The 17681-nt window shown below is 42.0% G+C and overlaps 1 protein-coding gene across 1 annotated transcript in view; it reads left to right on the top strand.

Moving 5' to 3' along the window:
* Positions 1-1368: 1368 nt before the first annotated feature.
* LOC146858872 (endogenous retrovirus group PABLB member 1 Env polyprotein-like) overlaps positions 1369-17681 on the top strand; it is a 38029-nt gene continuing 21716 nt past the window's right edge. Inside the window, exon 1 of the mRNA XM_085646921.1 lies at positions 1369-1469. The gene's annotated coding sequence lies outside the window, so the exon portion shown is untranslated. The remainder of the gene's footprint in view (positions 1470-17681) is intronic.

The raw sequence follows: 17681 nt of genomic DNA, 5'->3' as shown, positions 1-17681 counted from the left end.
AATATATATATATATATACATGTTTGTCATTGTATATTCAAAACAATAGCGCCAGCAATAGGCTAGCACACAATTGATCACTTTAGGAGGAACCCTAACCTGAGAGAAAAGCTAGTACATAGTAGAACAAAAACACCAAAAAAATGTAGGAGCAAAGGATAATTGATGGACTCCCCCCAATTTTAGGTAATCATAGGTGTGGGAATTGTCATGCCTGCCCTTCAGCAATCACCACTCAAAAAAGTGGTCCTATGGAACCAAGTTAGATAAACTAAAAAGCCACACTAACTGCAGAAGCAGTAATATAGTTTATCTTATCATCTGCCCCTGTGGTCTTGGATACATAGGAGAGACAGGGAGGGAACTCCGCTTAAGGTTGTCAGAACACAAGTCAGCTATCAGGACCCACAAAACACAAGCACCGATGGTAAGACACTGCATGGACAATCATCATAATGAGAATGAGCTGAAATGGCTCATTCTCGAGAAAATTATCACCAAACCGGGACATGATACTGACAAAGTTAGAAAGGATAGGGAAACGTTTTGGATTTTTCATTGTGACACAGTGCGTAGAGGTCTGAATGAGGAGATTGTATGGATAGTCACATGAATGCCCCCCTTGTGATGGGTCCGAGTAGTTTCCAGGACTGTGTCCTTTAGCAGACTCAGCTTAGGTAGATTGCCGCACTTCAGCATTCCAACCCAGACTAGCAGGCTGTGATGTGGTATATTCTGAATGCATGTTATTCGGGAATAACCACATATTCCTGGTGGACTGTTTTTTTGGAAATCCATACACGAATATTGGCACACAGGTAACTTTGCTAATTTGTTTGTGTCCTACACATTTTTGCAATGGATTCCAAAGAAGTCAGGATTTCAGACACTGTATTGAGGCATATTAGCCTGTTTTGCCAACTACTTGTACTTTTAAGCGGCTATAGTCCGCTATTAGTCATTGCCATTTTTGGTGTCTGACATTACGCAAACCTAACATGCAGATTGCTCAATATGTCTGCCATCAGTGTGGATATCGCTATGGCGAATTCATATATCGTAACACGTGATGCCGGGCGACATCATGTGATTGTAGGACCTTATCTGTAGATATACTGGTCTTGACGTCAATTTTGATTTCATATCAACTAAAAAAGATAGAAGGTATTTTATATGCTTAATTTGCAGAGTCTCATTCTTTTGTTAAATTTAAACTATTTGTTTAGTAAGGAGACAGACCTCGTCATGCATTGTATTACATTCCAATATGGCGGCCCCCATCGCTCATCATTCATATCCTCTCAAACTCTGGCTACCAGATGTGATGTCCTGCACTTGCGAGATTTACGTGATTTCCCTTTGTTTTACGTGAGATTTAAGAACCCGTTCCGGTGTGCCTTTTTTGCGATTGCTGTCATAAACAGATGCCTGATACGGGATTTTCGTCTCTTTAAAACAGCGCTATGAAGGTAAGGAGACGCAGGAGTTTAAGTTTAGCTTTAAATATTCTTTTTCAAAGAAGGGAGGTGGTAAGAGGAGCTTCCATCTTGGCGCGCATTTTCGATCTTAATATTATAGCTTACTACATAGTTAAGCAAGTAAGTCGAACCTTTGTAGTAATAGGACTTTGCATCAGATTGTCTAATTGTATCCCCATAACAGATTGGAACTGCGGACAGTATATCGGTTCGCGATATTTTCTCGCATCCATATCACTAAAACAGCCACACTCTCTAGAGAGAATAGTTTTGGGGCTAACATCACATGCTCCTTATGAGCATGGGCCAGTGTACAACAATATGTGAAAAATCAACATCATATAAACTCGATACGGGGGTTTAGACTGAACTATTCTGTGTCTTAATCAAGTACGCAGTATCTTTAGTGTTATTTCAAAATGTGATACACAATCCTTTCCGTCCTTTTTCAGCTGGGAAGTGTCTTCAATAAACATAAAACACATTTCGAATAAAATGCGAGTAATGATAAATCTCCGAAATGATGGACCAGGCATAACTATGCTGATAACCTTGGTATTAAAATCGGTAGAATTAGTAGATCTTCAAATAGTTTATTAAAAGACAGCACGGCAGTACATCCATCCAGAAGAAGACTCCAAGTACAACTGAGGGGCGTATTTACAAGCTGGCGATAAAAAATTACCGCCGCTTTTGCGGCCGTTTTCGGCCGAAAAGCGGCGATAATTTTATCGCCTAATTAGCAAGGCCACGCTAAAGCATGAAACCTTGCTTTAGCGTGGGGATTCCTAACGCCCAGCTTTGCATCTCTAATGAGATGCAAAGTGGGCGTTCCTGACCTAACATGACAGGAGAAATGTCGCTAAGCGACATTTCTCCTATCATCAAGCCCCACGCTATGAAGCATAGTGGCAGGAAAAGTAGCGATAACCCCCGTTATCGCTACTTTCCTTACGCCTGCTTCAGGACTGACTTAGCCATGATATCCTATGGAAGGTGGATATCATGGCTACGTTTGTGAGTCCCTATCAGCAAGCTAACGCCACACTACGTGATATTATCGCTGGAAACCCAGCGATAATCTCACGTTAGGCAGTTAGCGTGAGGATTTTTATCGCTGAGGAGATAAGCGTTGCTAATAGCACGCTATCTCAGCGATAAAAATCCATGTTACCCGGCGATAATTATCCTCACGCTAAGAGCACTATGCGATAATTATCGCCGGGTGTTGCTGATATGCCCCTGAGTCTCTTACTGGAACACATAAAAACAGATCTACAATAGAACTTGCAATGCATGGTAAAAGATAACATAGCGCATGCCACTGGTAAACAAGATACATGCAATTAAAGGGATATGAACTTAAAATGCAACACAACCCCCTCATTTAATAAAACAAAAAGGAAACAATATATGAAGAAACTACAATTGAAAAGAAAACAAAAAAAACATCTAAACATAGTCATTTAACTTCCTGGGAAAATATTTTAAACGGTTTGAGGTTCTAACTTTAGGAAACAGAGAATCATCTTTGTTCGCCTTGTTGGATTCACCAGAGGTACCAGCATTACATTTGTTTCTATGGTCTGACTCATTAGAAGGGCTTGTTGGACATCTTGCAACCCTTCTGTGGTAAATAATTTAATTACCGGGACTTAATTTGATACAGAAACATAATAAAATAGCTCAGTAAATAAGAGGCAGAATCCGTGGTATTAGAGGTTCGGAATGGGCTTTATTCCAATGGTCGATTATAATCGGTTGCTCCAAGTTCCATCACCACGAAGGTTCAGGAAGTGAAGTACATACGTTATTGACAATCAATTACTTTTATACAATAGGCATTACAGTGAAGCAAATACAAGAGGCGTAACAATTGATAGTGGTGATAATGTATTCGTGCGTAGCAAAAATAGGCGTAACTGGGAGTGATTTAAAGAACGTCATCAGATGTGACGTCATAAGAGGGTGGTTCTATGAAAGAATTTCGCAATGTCAGCAGAAATGCTTGGCAGAAATGCGCGCGCAGCAGCATGACGTGTAATTGACGCGCAACTAGGGGGTGAAGGGGACTTGACATTTAGCTCTACATGTGGCGACAGAAGTCTGGAGGGTCAAGTCAACCTAATCCCAAATCATATCTAACATCCCATGTTTAAAGAACTACGTTATCCAAAAGAGAGGTCTCTTCGAGTAGAATCTTATTCTATACTGACTATACTGACTGTTAGTGCGTGTACAAGCGTCTAAGTGTCTACACTGGATGCGAGGGCGGAAATCTTCCATAGCAATAGGGCTATGAATTACTTTCATAAAGACAGAGAAGCCGGGCCTTTGCTCGGTAGCTGGAAAGAATGTTTACTTAAACTGCTAGACAGGAATGCATCGGGCAGGGAACGGAGCAGATAATTTCGAAGGTGAAATGCAGTTTTTTTGGCAAGCAGCAGGCTGATGTCAGGCTTCGTGAGCCGCGCAGAGAATGAGACAAAGTTCATGGTCACAGTTGCAGGCTCAGACTGGAGCTTTCAGAGGCAGAAGGCAAGAAGGGTTCGATGACAGAATCAGGGCCTATTTGCCTGGACTGTAAAATGGCATAAGTGAACCATATAAAGCCGGTGGCCTTTCATACTTAGGAATAGAATATCCGGCCTATTCATGGCGGATCTGACAGAGGACATGTTGACGGTGGACGCACATTTATTTGCGTCTTCATAACTGGAACTGGAGGGAACATACATGTACTTGTGATTCATACATGGAACCGTTGGGGTCCAAGATAGGGGACATAACTGATCAGAAAAATCCATATTTCCACACTTCTAACGTTCCATACCTTACCATCTTGAGTGGCAACAGAGTTCCTAAAAACTCTTTAATTTGAATGGCCTTTCCAAATCTGCTGGCACCCTTGCTGATGATTCCTGGTTTTAAAATCCTAACCCAATCACCATCTCTAAAAGATGGTACTTGAGTTCTCCACTTCTTATCAAACCAAGCACAAGTTTTCTGTTGTTTGTTCTCCACTCTAAAAGCAATGTCCTTAACACATTCCCTGCTCAGATTTTTTTAACACACTTCTGTCGAAACCACCATGGGCACATTTTAGAGGTTGGCTCTCTTAACCTCAACAATTAGAAAGGACTGGGTTCAGTTGTGGTATGAGGAGTTATTCTATATAACCATAATTTCTCTCTAACTCTACTCAACCAATCATCCCCTAGTTTGACAGATTCAACAATGAAATCCTTTAAAACCCTGTTAAATCTTTCAACCTGACCATTTTCATGCGGTCCATATAAGAAAGTGAAAATATGTTTAATGCCACATTCACCTACAAACTTTTTCATCTCTGATGAAGTAAATTGTACACCGTTGTCAGTGACAAGACACGATGGACATCCCTCATGTGCAAATATTTCTTTAAAAAATGTAAGACAACTTCCGTGGTGATTTTGTTCACAAATTTGACCTCAGGCCACTTTGAATGGTAATCCACTAACACGAACGCAAATCTAAACTTTTCCGGTAGCATGTGAAAAGGACCAGAAATGTCAAAGGCTAAGTTTTGCCACGGTTCCTTTGGCCATTCAATCATTCTTAAAGGAGGAGTTTTAACACTCAGCATTCACTCACTAGACACACATAATTCACATTCCCTGACTACGCGATCGATAAATTTGTCAATTCCTGGCCACCAAAAAAAATTCCTGATTAGGCGTTTCATAGATGAAATGCCAGGATGCGTCTTGTGAGCTATTTTAAGAATGACGTCTGGCATTCCTTTCGGGGGAATGCATTCACAATATTTAAAAAGAAAATCTCCCTCAAATTCTAGTTCCCCTGCGACCTTGAACAAAGGTAATAACTCGGGTCTAATCTGATGTTTGTTGGGCCATCCTTCCATAACATATTTTTTAATTTCTAGCCAGTCCCTATCCTTCTTAACACACTCTTCCCATAGGTTCTCACTAATCTCATGAAATTGTGCAGGCATGATGTCACACATGTTAAGTACAAAATCAGTTTCTTTAACAACATTCAATCCATTTTGAACACATGGTACATACTCCGTCTTAAAATTATATTCTTGAAGCCTAGATGAACGCCTAGCAATCCTAGCAGTAGAATTTCACCCTCCACAGGATGAAAGGATGTTCACTAATGGTTTATGGTCTGTCCTTAACGTGAATTTGCTACCCCATACAAACAACTTGTAGTGTTCAATGGCCCAAACACAAGCAAGTTGTTCTCTTTCTATCACAGAATACTTTCTCTCTGTCTCATTGAGCGTTCTTGAAGCAAACGCCACATTCCATTCTTCTCTACCATACCTTTGCGAAAGTACACCACCAATACCATATAGGCTTGCATCAACTGTGATAATGCACTCTTTTTTTAACAAAAAGGTTTCAAGGTGGGTGCACGCACTATCTCCGGCTTGATATCTTCAAACGCTTTCTGTTGACAACTGGTCCAAATGTAGTTTGCATTATTTCTAAGTAACTCTCTCAATGGTTCCATTTTACATGCAAAGTTATTGCCAAATTTGCTATAATACTCACACATTCCCGCAAAACTCAATAATTGTTCCTTGTTAACAGGAGCTGGAGCATTAACAATAGCATCCACATTCGATCTCTTTGGAACAACACCATCCCCTGATAGGGTATGTCCTAAGTATTCTACTGACTTCTTATACAACTTGCATTTGTTTTCCTTGAGTGTGAGACCATTGTCCTCCAATCTACTGCAGACCTCTTTCAGATGCACATTATGTTCTGCCTCATTTTTCGAAAAAATTAATATATCATCTTGGAAACATTTAACAAAATGATCAATATCTCTGAAAATCCTGAACATAACTCTTTGAAAAACCGATGCGGCTGATGCCAAACCAAACGGCATCCTTGTGTAGCGATATAGGCCTTGGGGAGTTATGAATGCTGTTATGTTTTTTGACTCTTCAGACAGGCAAATCTGATGATACACAGACCTTAGGTCCAAAGTTGAAAATACCTTTGCGCCTTCCAACATAGACACCACTTTGTTTATATTTGGAAGAGGATGGCAATCAATGACAATATTAGAATTTAAGGCTCTCAGATCCACACACACCGTCAATTTTTTATCAGCCTTGTGTACTAAAACTATGGGTGAAACCCATTCAGAAGACTCAATTTCTTCAATGATTCCTTCATTGGTGAGTTCTTTCAACATGTCCCTAAGTTCTTCTCTCACATTAATGGGTACCCCCCTTAATTTTTGTACTACCGGATGTGCGTTTGCCTTTAGAATAATTTTGTGTTCAAAGTTCTGAAGCCTTCCCAATTTATCACTGAAAACATTTTTGTACTTACTAACTAAATTTCTAAACTTGTCATTAGGATCTAAAACGGCCACCTTTTGTGTTGAAACATAATCCCCTAATGTTACTGGTTCTGAAGATCGTGGGTTGAGAATAATCCCAAACTTCCATTGATCATGCCATCCTAACACATTTACACCTTTTACAGCAATGTACAATTTAATCTCTGCACATCTTCCTTTGAACAACAACGTAACATTAAAGTATCCTTCCATATCAATTCTTGATCCGTCAAAACTTTCAGCAATGACATCACTAGCATGTAATGTTTTCCCATTACAAACATCATGCAATTTCTCTTCAAAGTATTCTTTTGATATTATCGTCCATGGTGATCCTGAATCAGCCATGAGTTGTAATTCCACACCCAACACTTTAACCGTACACTTAGGTGATTCAAGCAAAATCTCATTTCCCTCACTTACGCTTTTACTAACAATGGATACAACGAACCCACTTTCACACTCAGAATTATCATAAGTTTCTTTCCTTTCAACTTCTTTGTGAATCACTTCATTTCCACTAACCGTCGAGATTGAGCCTGAAACAGACGTGGATGGGTTACTTCTCCTGTTTTCTCTGCAAACATTACTAAAATAACCCAACCTTCCACACTTCCTGCATTCTCTATTAATAGCAGGACAGCCTGTGAAAGATGCTATTTGTGTTTTACTTCCACATCTAAAACATGAACTTTGACCTCCCAAACTCTCATTACCTCGAAACGCATTACCACTGTTGTACTTATTGCTTATAAATCTCTTGTGTGTAACATCCGGCTTGCTGCTGCGACCCTGCATACTGCTTCCCGTATTATTCTTTATAGCACAAACTTCTTCCACACTTTCATTCTTCTTCATACTTTGCCTAACCTTTTGCATCCAACTTTCAGATTGTTCTACAGCTTTAGCATTATCTATTGCTTCAGATGAACTAGGATCACCCATCACCCATAAATTCTCTTGCACCTTCTTGTTCCTAACATGCACAATTATCTGATCCCTTATCATTTCATCAGCCATCGTGCCAAATTTACAATGAACACATAAAGATCTTAAAGCAGTTAAGAAATCATCGAACGATTCATCCTCCTTCTGCGCCCTTGTGTAGAACTTAAATCTGTTCAACGCAATGCTGGTAGTTGGTTTAAACCTCTTTTCAAGCCTTTGTAAAGATTTGTTATACACATTAACGTTCTCTTCTCCTATCTGTGGTGTGACTTGTGGTAGTGCTCTGAAAATGTCTTGTCCTGATCCTAAACAATGCAATAATATGCTCTTTTTCCTTTCTGCGCCCATGCGTTCACCATCAATCGCCTTCATGTATGTTAAAAACTCTTCTTTCCACCTTGTCCATGTCAATGGTGAATCACCCTTATTCTGTAGAAACTTTCCTGGTGGTTCAAACTGCATTTCTTTCCTTAACTAGTATTAATGTTCTTCAATATTTTCCTTGACTAAATCTGCCCTCTGTAAGCGCCTCTTCAGCCTACTACTACTACTAGCTACTAGTTTAAAATTGTTGTTCCCTTCTTATTTTTTTTTTTTTTAATTAAAATTTCCCTTGCAGCTTCAGTGTTCGATCCAATAAATTAATGTTCACCAGGTTTTACTCACAAAACATATTACTTTACTCCCAATGCTTCTTCCTGCTTAAAAGCGATGTTTACACTTGAAGCGGTTTGCTTCAATTAATTAATGTCCCCCAGAGTTTGCTCACAAAACAAATAAACTTTACTTCCAAACCTTCTTCCAGCTTAAATGCGATGTTTAAAGCCTAATGAGCACACTTTCTTCCGATCGCGCAGCACCACTCGTCTGAATTCACTCCGTGTATTCGTTGCCAATAGCAACCAAAAATGGCCGCCGCGCTGCGCTGCACGTCAGCATACGTCTTACACACGGACGTAGCCCTTGACGCTCATGACGATCCTCGCGTTGATTCCAGGAAACCGACTCTTCCTTTGCCGCGTTCTCCTTTCAGCGCTACTAGGATACGCCAATCGCTCCTCTTCACCATTCCATTTCGTTCCGGTACTGTATATTTATTTTTAAAATATACTTTACTTCAGCGTTAATTCAGCACTTCCTTGCTCATTCTCTTCTTTTGTTGACTGGTCAGGAATGCTACTCTTCTCCCTCCGCGTTTTCTTAATTCCAAATTTTCCAAACTCCTCTTTTCTTCTTTTAATCCTTGGGTGCTTTTAACTCTCCGTTCCCGTGCTGGTACAGACAGGAGAGGTTTCTTACTCGTTGACAATATTAAAATCGGTAGAATTAGTAGATCTTCAAATAGTTTAAGACAGCACGGCAGTACATCCATCCAGAAGAAGACTCCAAGTACAACTGAGTCTCTTACTGGAACACATACAAACAGATCTACAATAGAACTTGGAATGCATGGTAAAAGATAACATAGCGCATGCCACTGGTAAACAAGATACATGCAATTAAAGGGATATGAACTTAAAATGCAACACTTGGATTAATGAATAGTCAAGTCACATACCTTAAGCAGGGTAAGCAATCTTGCTTTATCTACATCATAAGTGATGACTTTCTTCTAAATAGACCTTCAATCAATAAAGCATTTGTAGAGCGCGCTACTCACCCGTGAGGTTCTGAATGTGCAGGGGGGAGGAGCTGCTACTGTTCGAACAACCAGGTCTTGAGAAGTCTCCTGAAGGTCAGCAGGTCCTGGGTCTGTCGTAGGTGGATGGGGAGGGTGTTCCATGTCTTGGCGACGAGGTGAGAGAAGGATCTGCCGCCGGTGGTCATTCGGTGGATGCGTGGAACGGTGGCGAGGGCAAGGTCAGCGGAGCGAAGCTGGCGGTTTGGAGTGTAGAAGGTGAGTCGTTTGAGGTATGTTGGTCCGGCGTCGTGGAGTGCTTTGTGAACGTGGGTGAGGAGTTTGAAGGTGATCCCCTTGTTGACGGGAAGCCAGTGAAGGTTCCTCAGGTGGGCAGTGATGAGGCTGTGGCTGGGGATGTCGAGGATGAGGTGTGCGGAGGAGTTCTGGATGCGTTGAAGTCTCTTCTGGAGTTTGGCCTTGGTTCCCGCGTAGAGGGCGTTGCCGTAGTCCAGCCTGCTGGTGACGAGGGCCTGGGTAACCATCCTTCTGGTTCCTTACAACTTAGCTCTCTTAGGGGCAGATTTACAAGCCCCTTGCGCCACTTTTGCGTCACTTTTAACATGGGGAAAGTGACGCAAAAGTGGCACAAGGGGCTTGTAAATCTGCCCCTTATTTTCTAGACCTTTGCTTACAGGATTTAGTGTGAGCATTCAGGTGTTTGATGGTACACCTTTTTTACAGACGGCTTACAAAAAACTAGATGCTGGCTCTTTGATCAGTCGCAGGTACTTTAGTCTGATTTGTTGGGCTTTTATTACTTTTTGGGCTGTAGAATTTGCCTTACCTTTTTTTCCATCACTTGTGTATTCTTTTTCACTTACGCTTTCCAAACCAGAACACACTGTGTTTGCATGATATTCTACTAGATGGTGCATTTTTTCTTGAGTAACGTCTATCTTCTACCACACTCTTGGTCTATTCTTCATGTGCACTTTATTTATTGGAACCAAGGATGTAATTCCATGTCCACGACTCTCGTACCATGTGGGACATTGTAAAACACTGTACACTGGTATCACAGGTTGGCTATGAAGTACAAGATATTTTAAAGAAAAAATATTCCTTGCCACACCCCATTTTTTATAAAATAATTGTTGTTCTTTGATTACCCCACAGATAACCCCTGGTTTTCTGGGTTTGAGATTCCCTTTTGTATATCTCGGTCCTGAGGAAGGTGGCTTGTCCACTGAAACGCGCGTAGACCAATCTTACATCTGAGGAGTGGTCCTTGAGAGATAGTTCCATCAGAAGTTGCTGGTGTCTGGATCAGCATAAATTGTTCTCTCTAGATCTACCTTGGACACCTCACAGGGCTGAATCTCTTGTGGTTTTATAAGGATGACTGTAGGTTGAATGAATGAGGTTGTGTGGTGAGAATGATCTGTTGTAGGTTGCTGTGGGGTTATAAACATTTTGGTTTTAAAGTAATCAAGTGTGTGCTAGCCTATTTGCTGGCGCTATTGTGTACATATATATATATATGTACTTTTTCAACTAAATGTATGCAAAAAAATAAAAATGATAAAATATAAGAACAACGTTTTTTTAACATTTAAAGTAAATATATTATAGATGCAGTAAAATAAAGAATTAAAATTGACTGTTTATTTTGGTGTGTTGCAGACTGATGGTGGGTCTTATGGCAGGCTAGAACCTGATTAAGTCACATTGAAAGCAATATAGGTCAGAATAGAGATTTTTTTGTATTAGCGTATTCCTATCCTTCCCCCTCCTCTTGGACCTAAAAGTAATTAGGGGGGGCCTTTTTTTCCTTATAGTCACCTCCTAATGGGCGATAGAAGCCCGGAGCATCACATTCTAATGTTTAATAAAGGCCTCACGGAGCCCAAGGGGATTTCAATCTCCTCCGACTCCGTAAGGCCTTTGTTTTACAAATCAGAACATTCTGCCCTCTAGAGGTGGAATGTTCTAATAGCCTTAGAGCCCACCGTAGCTGGCTCTCCAGGCCATTATAGGTCCGCTCACTTGTTAAAGGCCCTAGCCGAGCTGGAGCGGGCCTTTAATGGATGGTAGAGCCTGCTACGGTGGGCTCTAAGGCTATATTAGAACATGGGATTGTTGGAGACTCCCCTGAAGACAATGGAGTGGCTCAGGGCCAATATCTGCTGCTATAGGCCTTCTGGTTCAACAGTCCAGTGTCTATCATTCTACTCCTCCCTTTTTAATTTAGAACATTCCACTCTCAGTTGATGGCATTTTCTGATAGCTTTATAGCTTTGTTATGTGTGGCTCTCATAGAGAACCTTTTGTTTATTTTAGTTTCTGAATCTCGTAACCCACTGGTATTACATAGCAACAGTTGATAACAAAACTAGTTACCACTGTTGTGATGTCATAAAGGCATTGCAGGGCAGGCTGACAGGCCTCCATGAGAGCCTGTCAGTGCAGCTCTGCTTGTCTGCTTTGACTGAAAGCACAAAACGCAGCTGCGGGTAGGAAGGCAGGGAAGGTTGTCGGGGTTAGTTAGAGATTGCAGGTAAGGTTGTATTTTTAAATTTGGGAGACAGAGGAGAGGCTTTGTTATGTATGGCTCCCCCATTAATCATCCGCTGCTCCTGCGTAGCAGTTGAAAGCAGAGGAAGATAACATTATGAATGGGTAAAAAGTGAATTACCGGCCTTTTTTTAATTTCGGGGTTCTGAGTGACATCATGCTCAACTAGAGCTTTGCTCTAGTTGTCTATTTAATGTCACTCAGAACCTCTTGGTGAAAAACCTCCCCATAATTCACTGTTACCCATCTAAAAAATGTATATTTTGCATCCGGCTATATCGGTTCTGATTCGTTATAGGCCCTCACCTGTGGCTCAGGCCTATAATTCGGGTTTGGGGCCTTTAACAACCAGTATAGCCCTCATCAATGGGCTTTAATGCTGTTATATACCTGATTATGTAGTGCGTGCTGCCAGACTTCAGACTTATGCTATCAGATTAGTCCATGTCAAACAAGCGTTGGCGATTCCAGCGGGTGTGACTTATGAATTTTTTGAGTTATTAATGGGGTTATGCATTTGAAAATCATCATACAGTCTTTTACTCATCCTTGCACTTATACAGTCATACACGGACTTATTTTTACATTCACCCTCTGACACAACCACAAGAAAACACACACAAACTCAACAAAATATGTAAGATAAATAAAATACAAGGAGAAAAAAAGAAAACACGCTGCTGCCTAAACACGTCAAGTATATGCTTGCAATAATGAAACTAAGCCTAGCGCCTTGAGCTCGTCTTACATGGGTAGTGTAAGTAGTCTATCATTGTAAAGTTCCAGTATGGCTTCCACAATTAGAACCAACATGTTTTCCATCTTTAAATGGTATAACAATGATATGACTAGACAACAGCCTTCCATAGTGGTCGCCTGATTTAGAGGAAGTTGCTATGTGGGATACAGTGCACTGTAGATTAAATGAACTCCAAGAAGGCAGCCTCTTACTAATACCTCAGAACTGTATTATCCTCTTTAAAAAATGTAAATAAAAAGAGAAGGAAAGAAATGAAAGGGGAACTATAAAAGGGAAACACTGAAAATTAAAGGACTGGCCAAGCAGACTTGAGACTGAAGTCCACTCATTTTCAGCTGGATGTGCCCATGTGTTCAGAAAATGCCACAATTGGCAGGACAAGCGGGCCAATGACTGCTCCATTACCTCATGCAGTAAGCAAACATGGATGGAAGTAGAATGTAAATGACAGATCAATGGTGGAAGAAGTCTGCTTCTAAGGCCCTCTATGAATCTACATGGAGATTAAATATATATATATTACACAGTTGTTATAGTCAGGTCAAAGATTACATGTTTTTTGTTCCGGTAATAACTTGGGTTTGGTTTGATAAATATTAATAGACGTTTCTCAAAAATGTTTATTCACTTCAGCTCCTTCCTGGAAAGTTTTGTGGCGGTCCAAAAAAAGGGGCAGGGTCATTATAATGATAGATTTCCCATTTTAATTTCCATAGAAAATTTGGGGATGCAACACAGAAAAAACGTCTGAGTGCAATCCCACCAACTTTGTCGGAAAGGTAGAACTTTACTCAGAAAGAGTGTGTTTTGTTATTTAGTGTTAATCAGTCTAGCTATTTGCAAGAAATTAGTGTTTAAAAAGGTGCTTGGGATAGTCATGAAGGGGTTAAGGTATATCTGGACTGTTAGTATCCACATATGCTCCGATTGGGCACTTTAAAGGGGACCAGTCAACTATGATTGGCTGGTCACACCTTGAACAATATGTTGCGCCAGCCATTACAGGATCAAGTATATGGTCCCTACATCCTGAAAATGAATAAAAAATATATATAGGGGACAGATTGAGCACAACCTTACCCCAAGGGGCATATGGAGGGAGAGTTCCAGAGGGACCTCCCCTTTAATTGGCTGGCCACAACATGGCAACATGCTGTGGCAGAAATTGCAGGACTCAGGGGTCATGGTCCCCATTGAAATGCATTGTAGTGAATGGCCGGTTTTGACGGTCATAAAAAAGCACATTTATGGTGATAACAATTTTTAGTCATGATATAAATCATTTGTTGGTAGTACCATACTAGTTTTAGGAATTGAGGTGTAGTCTAAGGAGATTTTACCCGGTGAAAAATGCTGATCTCCTTGATGAACCATGTTTGAGAGAAAACAGTTTTCTCTCATGATTGTTGCATATAACTAGGACCCCCTGCTAACTAATTTGAATTCCTAGGGCAGGGCAATAACACATTTGAGGGTAAATCCCTAGGCAGTCAAGTGGTCAAAACAACATTTAAAGACTCATAATAACCGAAAACATGATATTAAAAAAACTCAGTGTAAGAGCATAAATTCGCTAAAACATCATTGATTTTATTATCATTTTCTTAAAAACATATCTCTTTTATCAAAAGTGAAAATAATGAACAATAAACATCAGCCATCCTAATGATGGTAAATTATAAATGACAAAACACATGAAACGTCACCATCGATCAGATTAGTGACCTATGGTTCAATTATCTGAACATGATATTATGGTCTTAATTATACAAGGATGACATTATTGTGGCTATGTGATGGGTCTTCAACGCGCGTTTCGGAGCACTGCGCTCCTTCATCAGGAAAGCCACACCTTCACCATGGATGGTGGAGTGCCCACCTTTTTTTCGCATAAATCGTAGTGTATTTGGATATCCGGAGAAGGCATCTGGGTTCTGATGAAATATGATGAGATACCGGGTAAGTGTAGCTCACACTCTCCTTGGCTTTCTTAACCCCTTGAGTGCCCCGCCCTTTCCCCCTCCTGTGCCGGGCCTTTCATTAGCGGGCGGGGTCCATGACGAGATAGTCTCGTCATGGGCACAGCGCAACCGCGCTCCATGACGAGACTAGCTCGTCATGGGCATAGAAGAGGTTAACTTGAAATGAAAGATCAAATGTAGTGGAGATCCAGAAGTTTTCTATAAAAGTGCCACTCCTGTAAGCGCCTTAATTGATATAGTGGCAAATGTAAGTGTCGAAGAGTCAGTGCAAGGTTTCCTCATGCGTGATACAGGACAGATGTCAAGGCGATTGCCACGACCTTGAACGGCTATTTCTGAAGTGAGTAGCTGGTATTTAAAAAAATAATTAAGGAATTAGCCTCCGGTCTGTGAGACTGGGTGCCAAAAGAACAAGGATCAAAGCATTCCTGCTGCATTCGCCGGACTGACCTCTCATGATTGTCTCATAGAGGTTATGGAAGGTGCTTCAGAAGCTAAACAAGAAGACATTCGCAATAAATTCAGACTATTTTCCTCTGCCATGTGAGAATAAAGTCTAACATTCTGAGTAGAACATGCACTTCCAACAGAAGTAGTCTGTCAGTTGGTTCCCCGGTATTCTACTGCAGCCAACTAGAATGCTAACTTCTGTATTTATGACAACAGTGTGGCACGCCTGAAGCCATCTTGATGGAATCAAAGCTGAAAAAAAAGCATTCACTTTAGAAATTAACAAAACGAGGGGGTTTGTTAGTCATAGAAATCATGGTTAGCATTTTAGCAAGATAAATTGATGAGGAAAAGCAGGTCTGGGGCAGTGACAACACAGCGGATGGCAGATGGCGGGTGTCCAGGTATGCCCATGTACAACAGAGGGCAATGGGGCAAGCTGCCCACGGAGGTCTGGCTGGCATGGACAGACAGGAGGGGGTGGGGGCATGCGCACAGAAAATGGAGGGCAGTGGCTGGAAGTCAAATAATGGAGGACAGGCTGGCATGGACGGGGGCCACAAGCTGACCACAAATGGCAGGTGAGAAGGGGCACAGGCATGTAGACTGTGAACAGAGGACAGGCATGAGGGGTTCAGGGGCAGCATGCAGACCACGGAGGGCAGGCCTTCATGAACAGAAGCAGCACCATAGACCAAAGAGGGCAAAAGGGTATTTGCTGGAGCACGTACATGGGTAACAGTGGCCAGAGGAGAGGGGGCAGGAACAGGAGCAGCAAGCTGACCACATGGAGTAGGCCGGCACAGGCAGTTACAGTACAACAGACCGCCCAGGGCAGGAGGGAGGAGCACACACATGGAGTTTGGAAGGCATTGGTGATAGGGCAGGGGCATTGAGGTGCTGACCAAGAAGGCAGGAGGAGGTGACAGAGGCAGCAAGCTGAGCATTCAGGGCAGGCTGAATTAAGATGGGGCAGCCTAATGGCCAATGGAGGAAGGGTGGGAGGTGGCAGAGGCACTCACTTGAAGAATTCGGGGCAGCAAGCTGACCACGGATGGGAGGCTGGCATGGGCAGCAAGCTGACCACAGAGAGCTGGCTGCAGGGGCACATAGATGGATAATGGAAAGCCAGATATTTACTGAGTTACATCAAGACCCAATTTGTTATGACCTCTGCAGTGCTAAAGATGTGTAACCTTTCACAACATGCAGAACATGATACAGATCTGTGAAATCACCCACATTTAGTAGATATTATGTTCTTTTTTTACTTGTTTCTAGGTGTGTAAGAAATGTAATGTCTGTGTAGACATTAATGTGTTCAGCAATTTATGCAAAAGTCAACTTACATGTATAAATCACTCACAAGTGTTAGTTACCTTTGTGAATTATCCCAGTGATGTCTCTGTGGACATTAGCAATTTGTTAAACCTTGAATACAATTCAAAAGTGTGTGATGGTTATTTAACATAATATGATGTACCTGTTAATACTTCAACTGACTTAAAATTTTAAGTCAACTACTTCACAGACATTGCACTCCCTACGATTTTAATTGTCACTTGTGATCCGTTAGGCACCGATGGCCGAGCTCATCGCCCTGGAATTCAACGATCCTGCCAGGTGGCTCACAATAAGGAAAATCCCTTGGTGGTCTAGTCATTTCCACAGACAGATGGCCTCCTGGCACAGAGTCCGTGACCAGAGTCACAGGTCCTCCTGGCACAGGGTACGTGACCCCACCCCGCTCTGTTTGTTGCAGTACCACATGACTGTTGTCCTTGAACACCTGTACTAGCCTCCCTTTAATGTACGGAAGGAAGGCTTTCACCATCAAGCAGATGGCCCTCAGCTCCAGAAGGTTGATATGGAGCTGGGAACTCTGCTAGAGACCAGATGTCTATAATCTCCACCACTCCCAGGTGGCCGCCCCAACCCAGAAACGATGCATCTGTGACCACTCTCAGCTCTGGGTGAGGAAGGGAGAGGGGTCAGCCAGTGACCCAGTCACGATCCAGGAACCACCACTGCTGGATGAGGTCCCCTTGCTGTTGGGCTCACTGAGACTTCAAGTCCCACAAAGAGCCCGCATATGCCAACTGGCGTGCTCGACCAGCAGGATGCAGGAGGCTATCAATCTCAGCAGCCTCAGAGTTGACCTCACTGAAATCCAGGACCGAGGCTGAAAGATTGGAATCATAGCCTGAATGCCACGAATTGCTCTGATAAAGGGAAGTGTCTGAGAAGGAGTCAAATGTGACTTCTGCACATTGATAGTGAACCCCAAAGATAAGATGAGGTTCGCCATAGTCTGGAGGTGGTTGACGACTGCCTGGGGTGAGCCCGCCTTCAACAGCCAGTCATTGAGGTAGAGGAAGGCTGGCACCCCTGACCTCCGAAGGTGCGCTGCCACAACTGCCATGATTCCTGAACACTAGAGGGGAGCTGGTGAGACCAAAGGGGATACAGCAAACTGAAAATGCTTATGTATCAGCACAAAC

The sequence above is a fragment of the Triturus cristatus genome, chromosome 3_2, assembly GCF_964204655.1.
Source record: "Triturus cristatus chromosome 3_2, aTriCri1.1, whole genome shotgun sequence".
In the NCBI taxonomy this organism is placed as follows: domain Eukaryota; kingdom Metazoa; phylum Chordata; class Amphibia; order Caudata; family Salamandridae; genus Triturus; species Triturus cristatus.
This window is presented reverse-complemented; position numbering and strand designations above follow the sequence as displayed.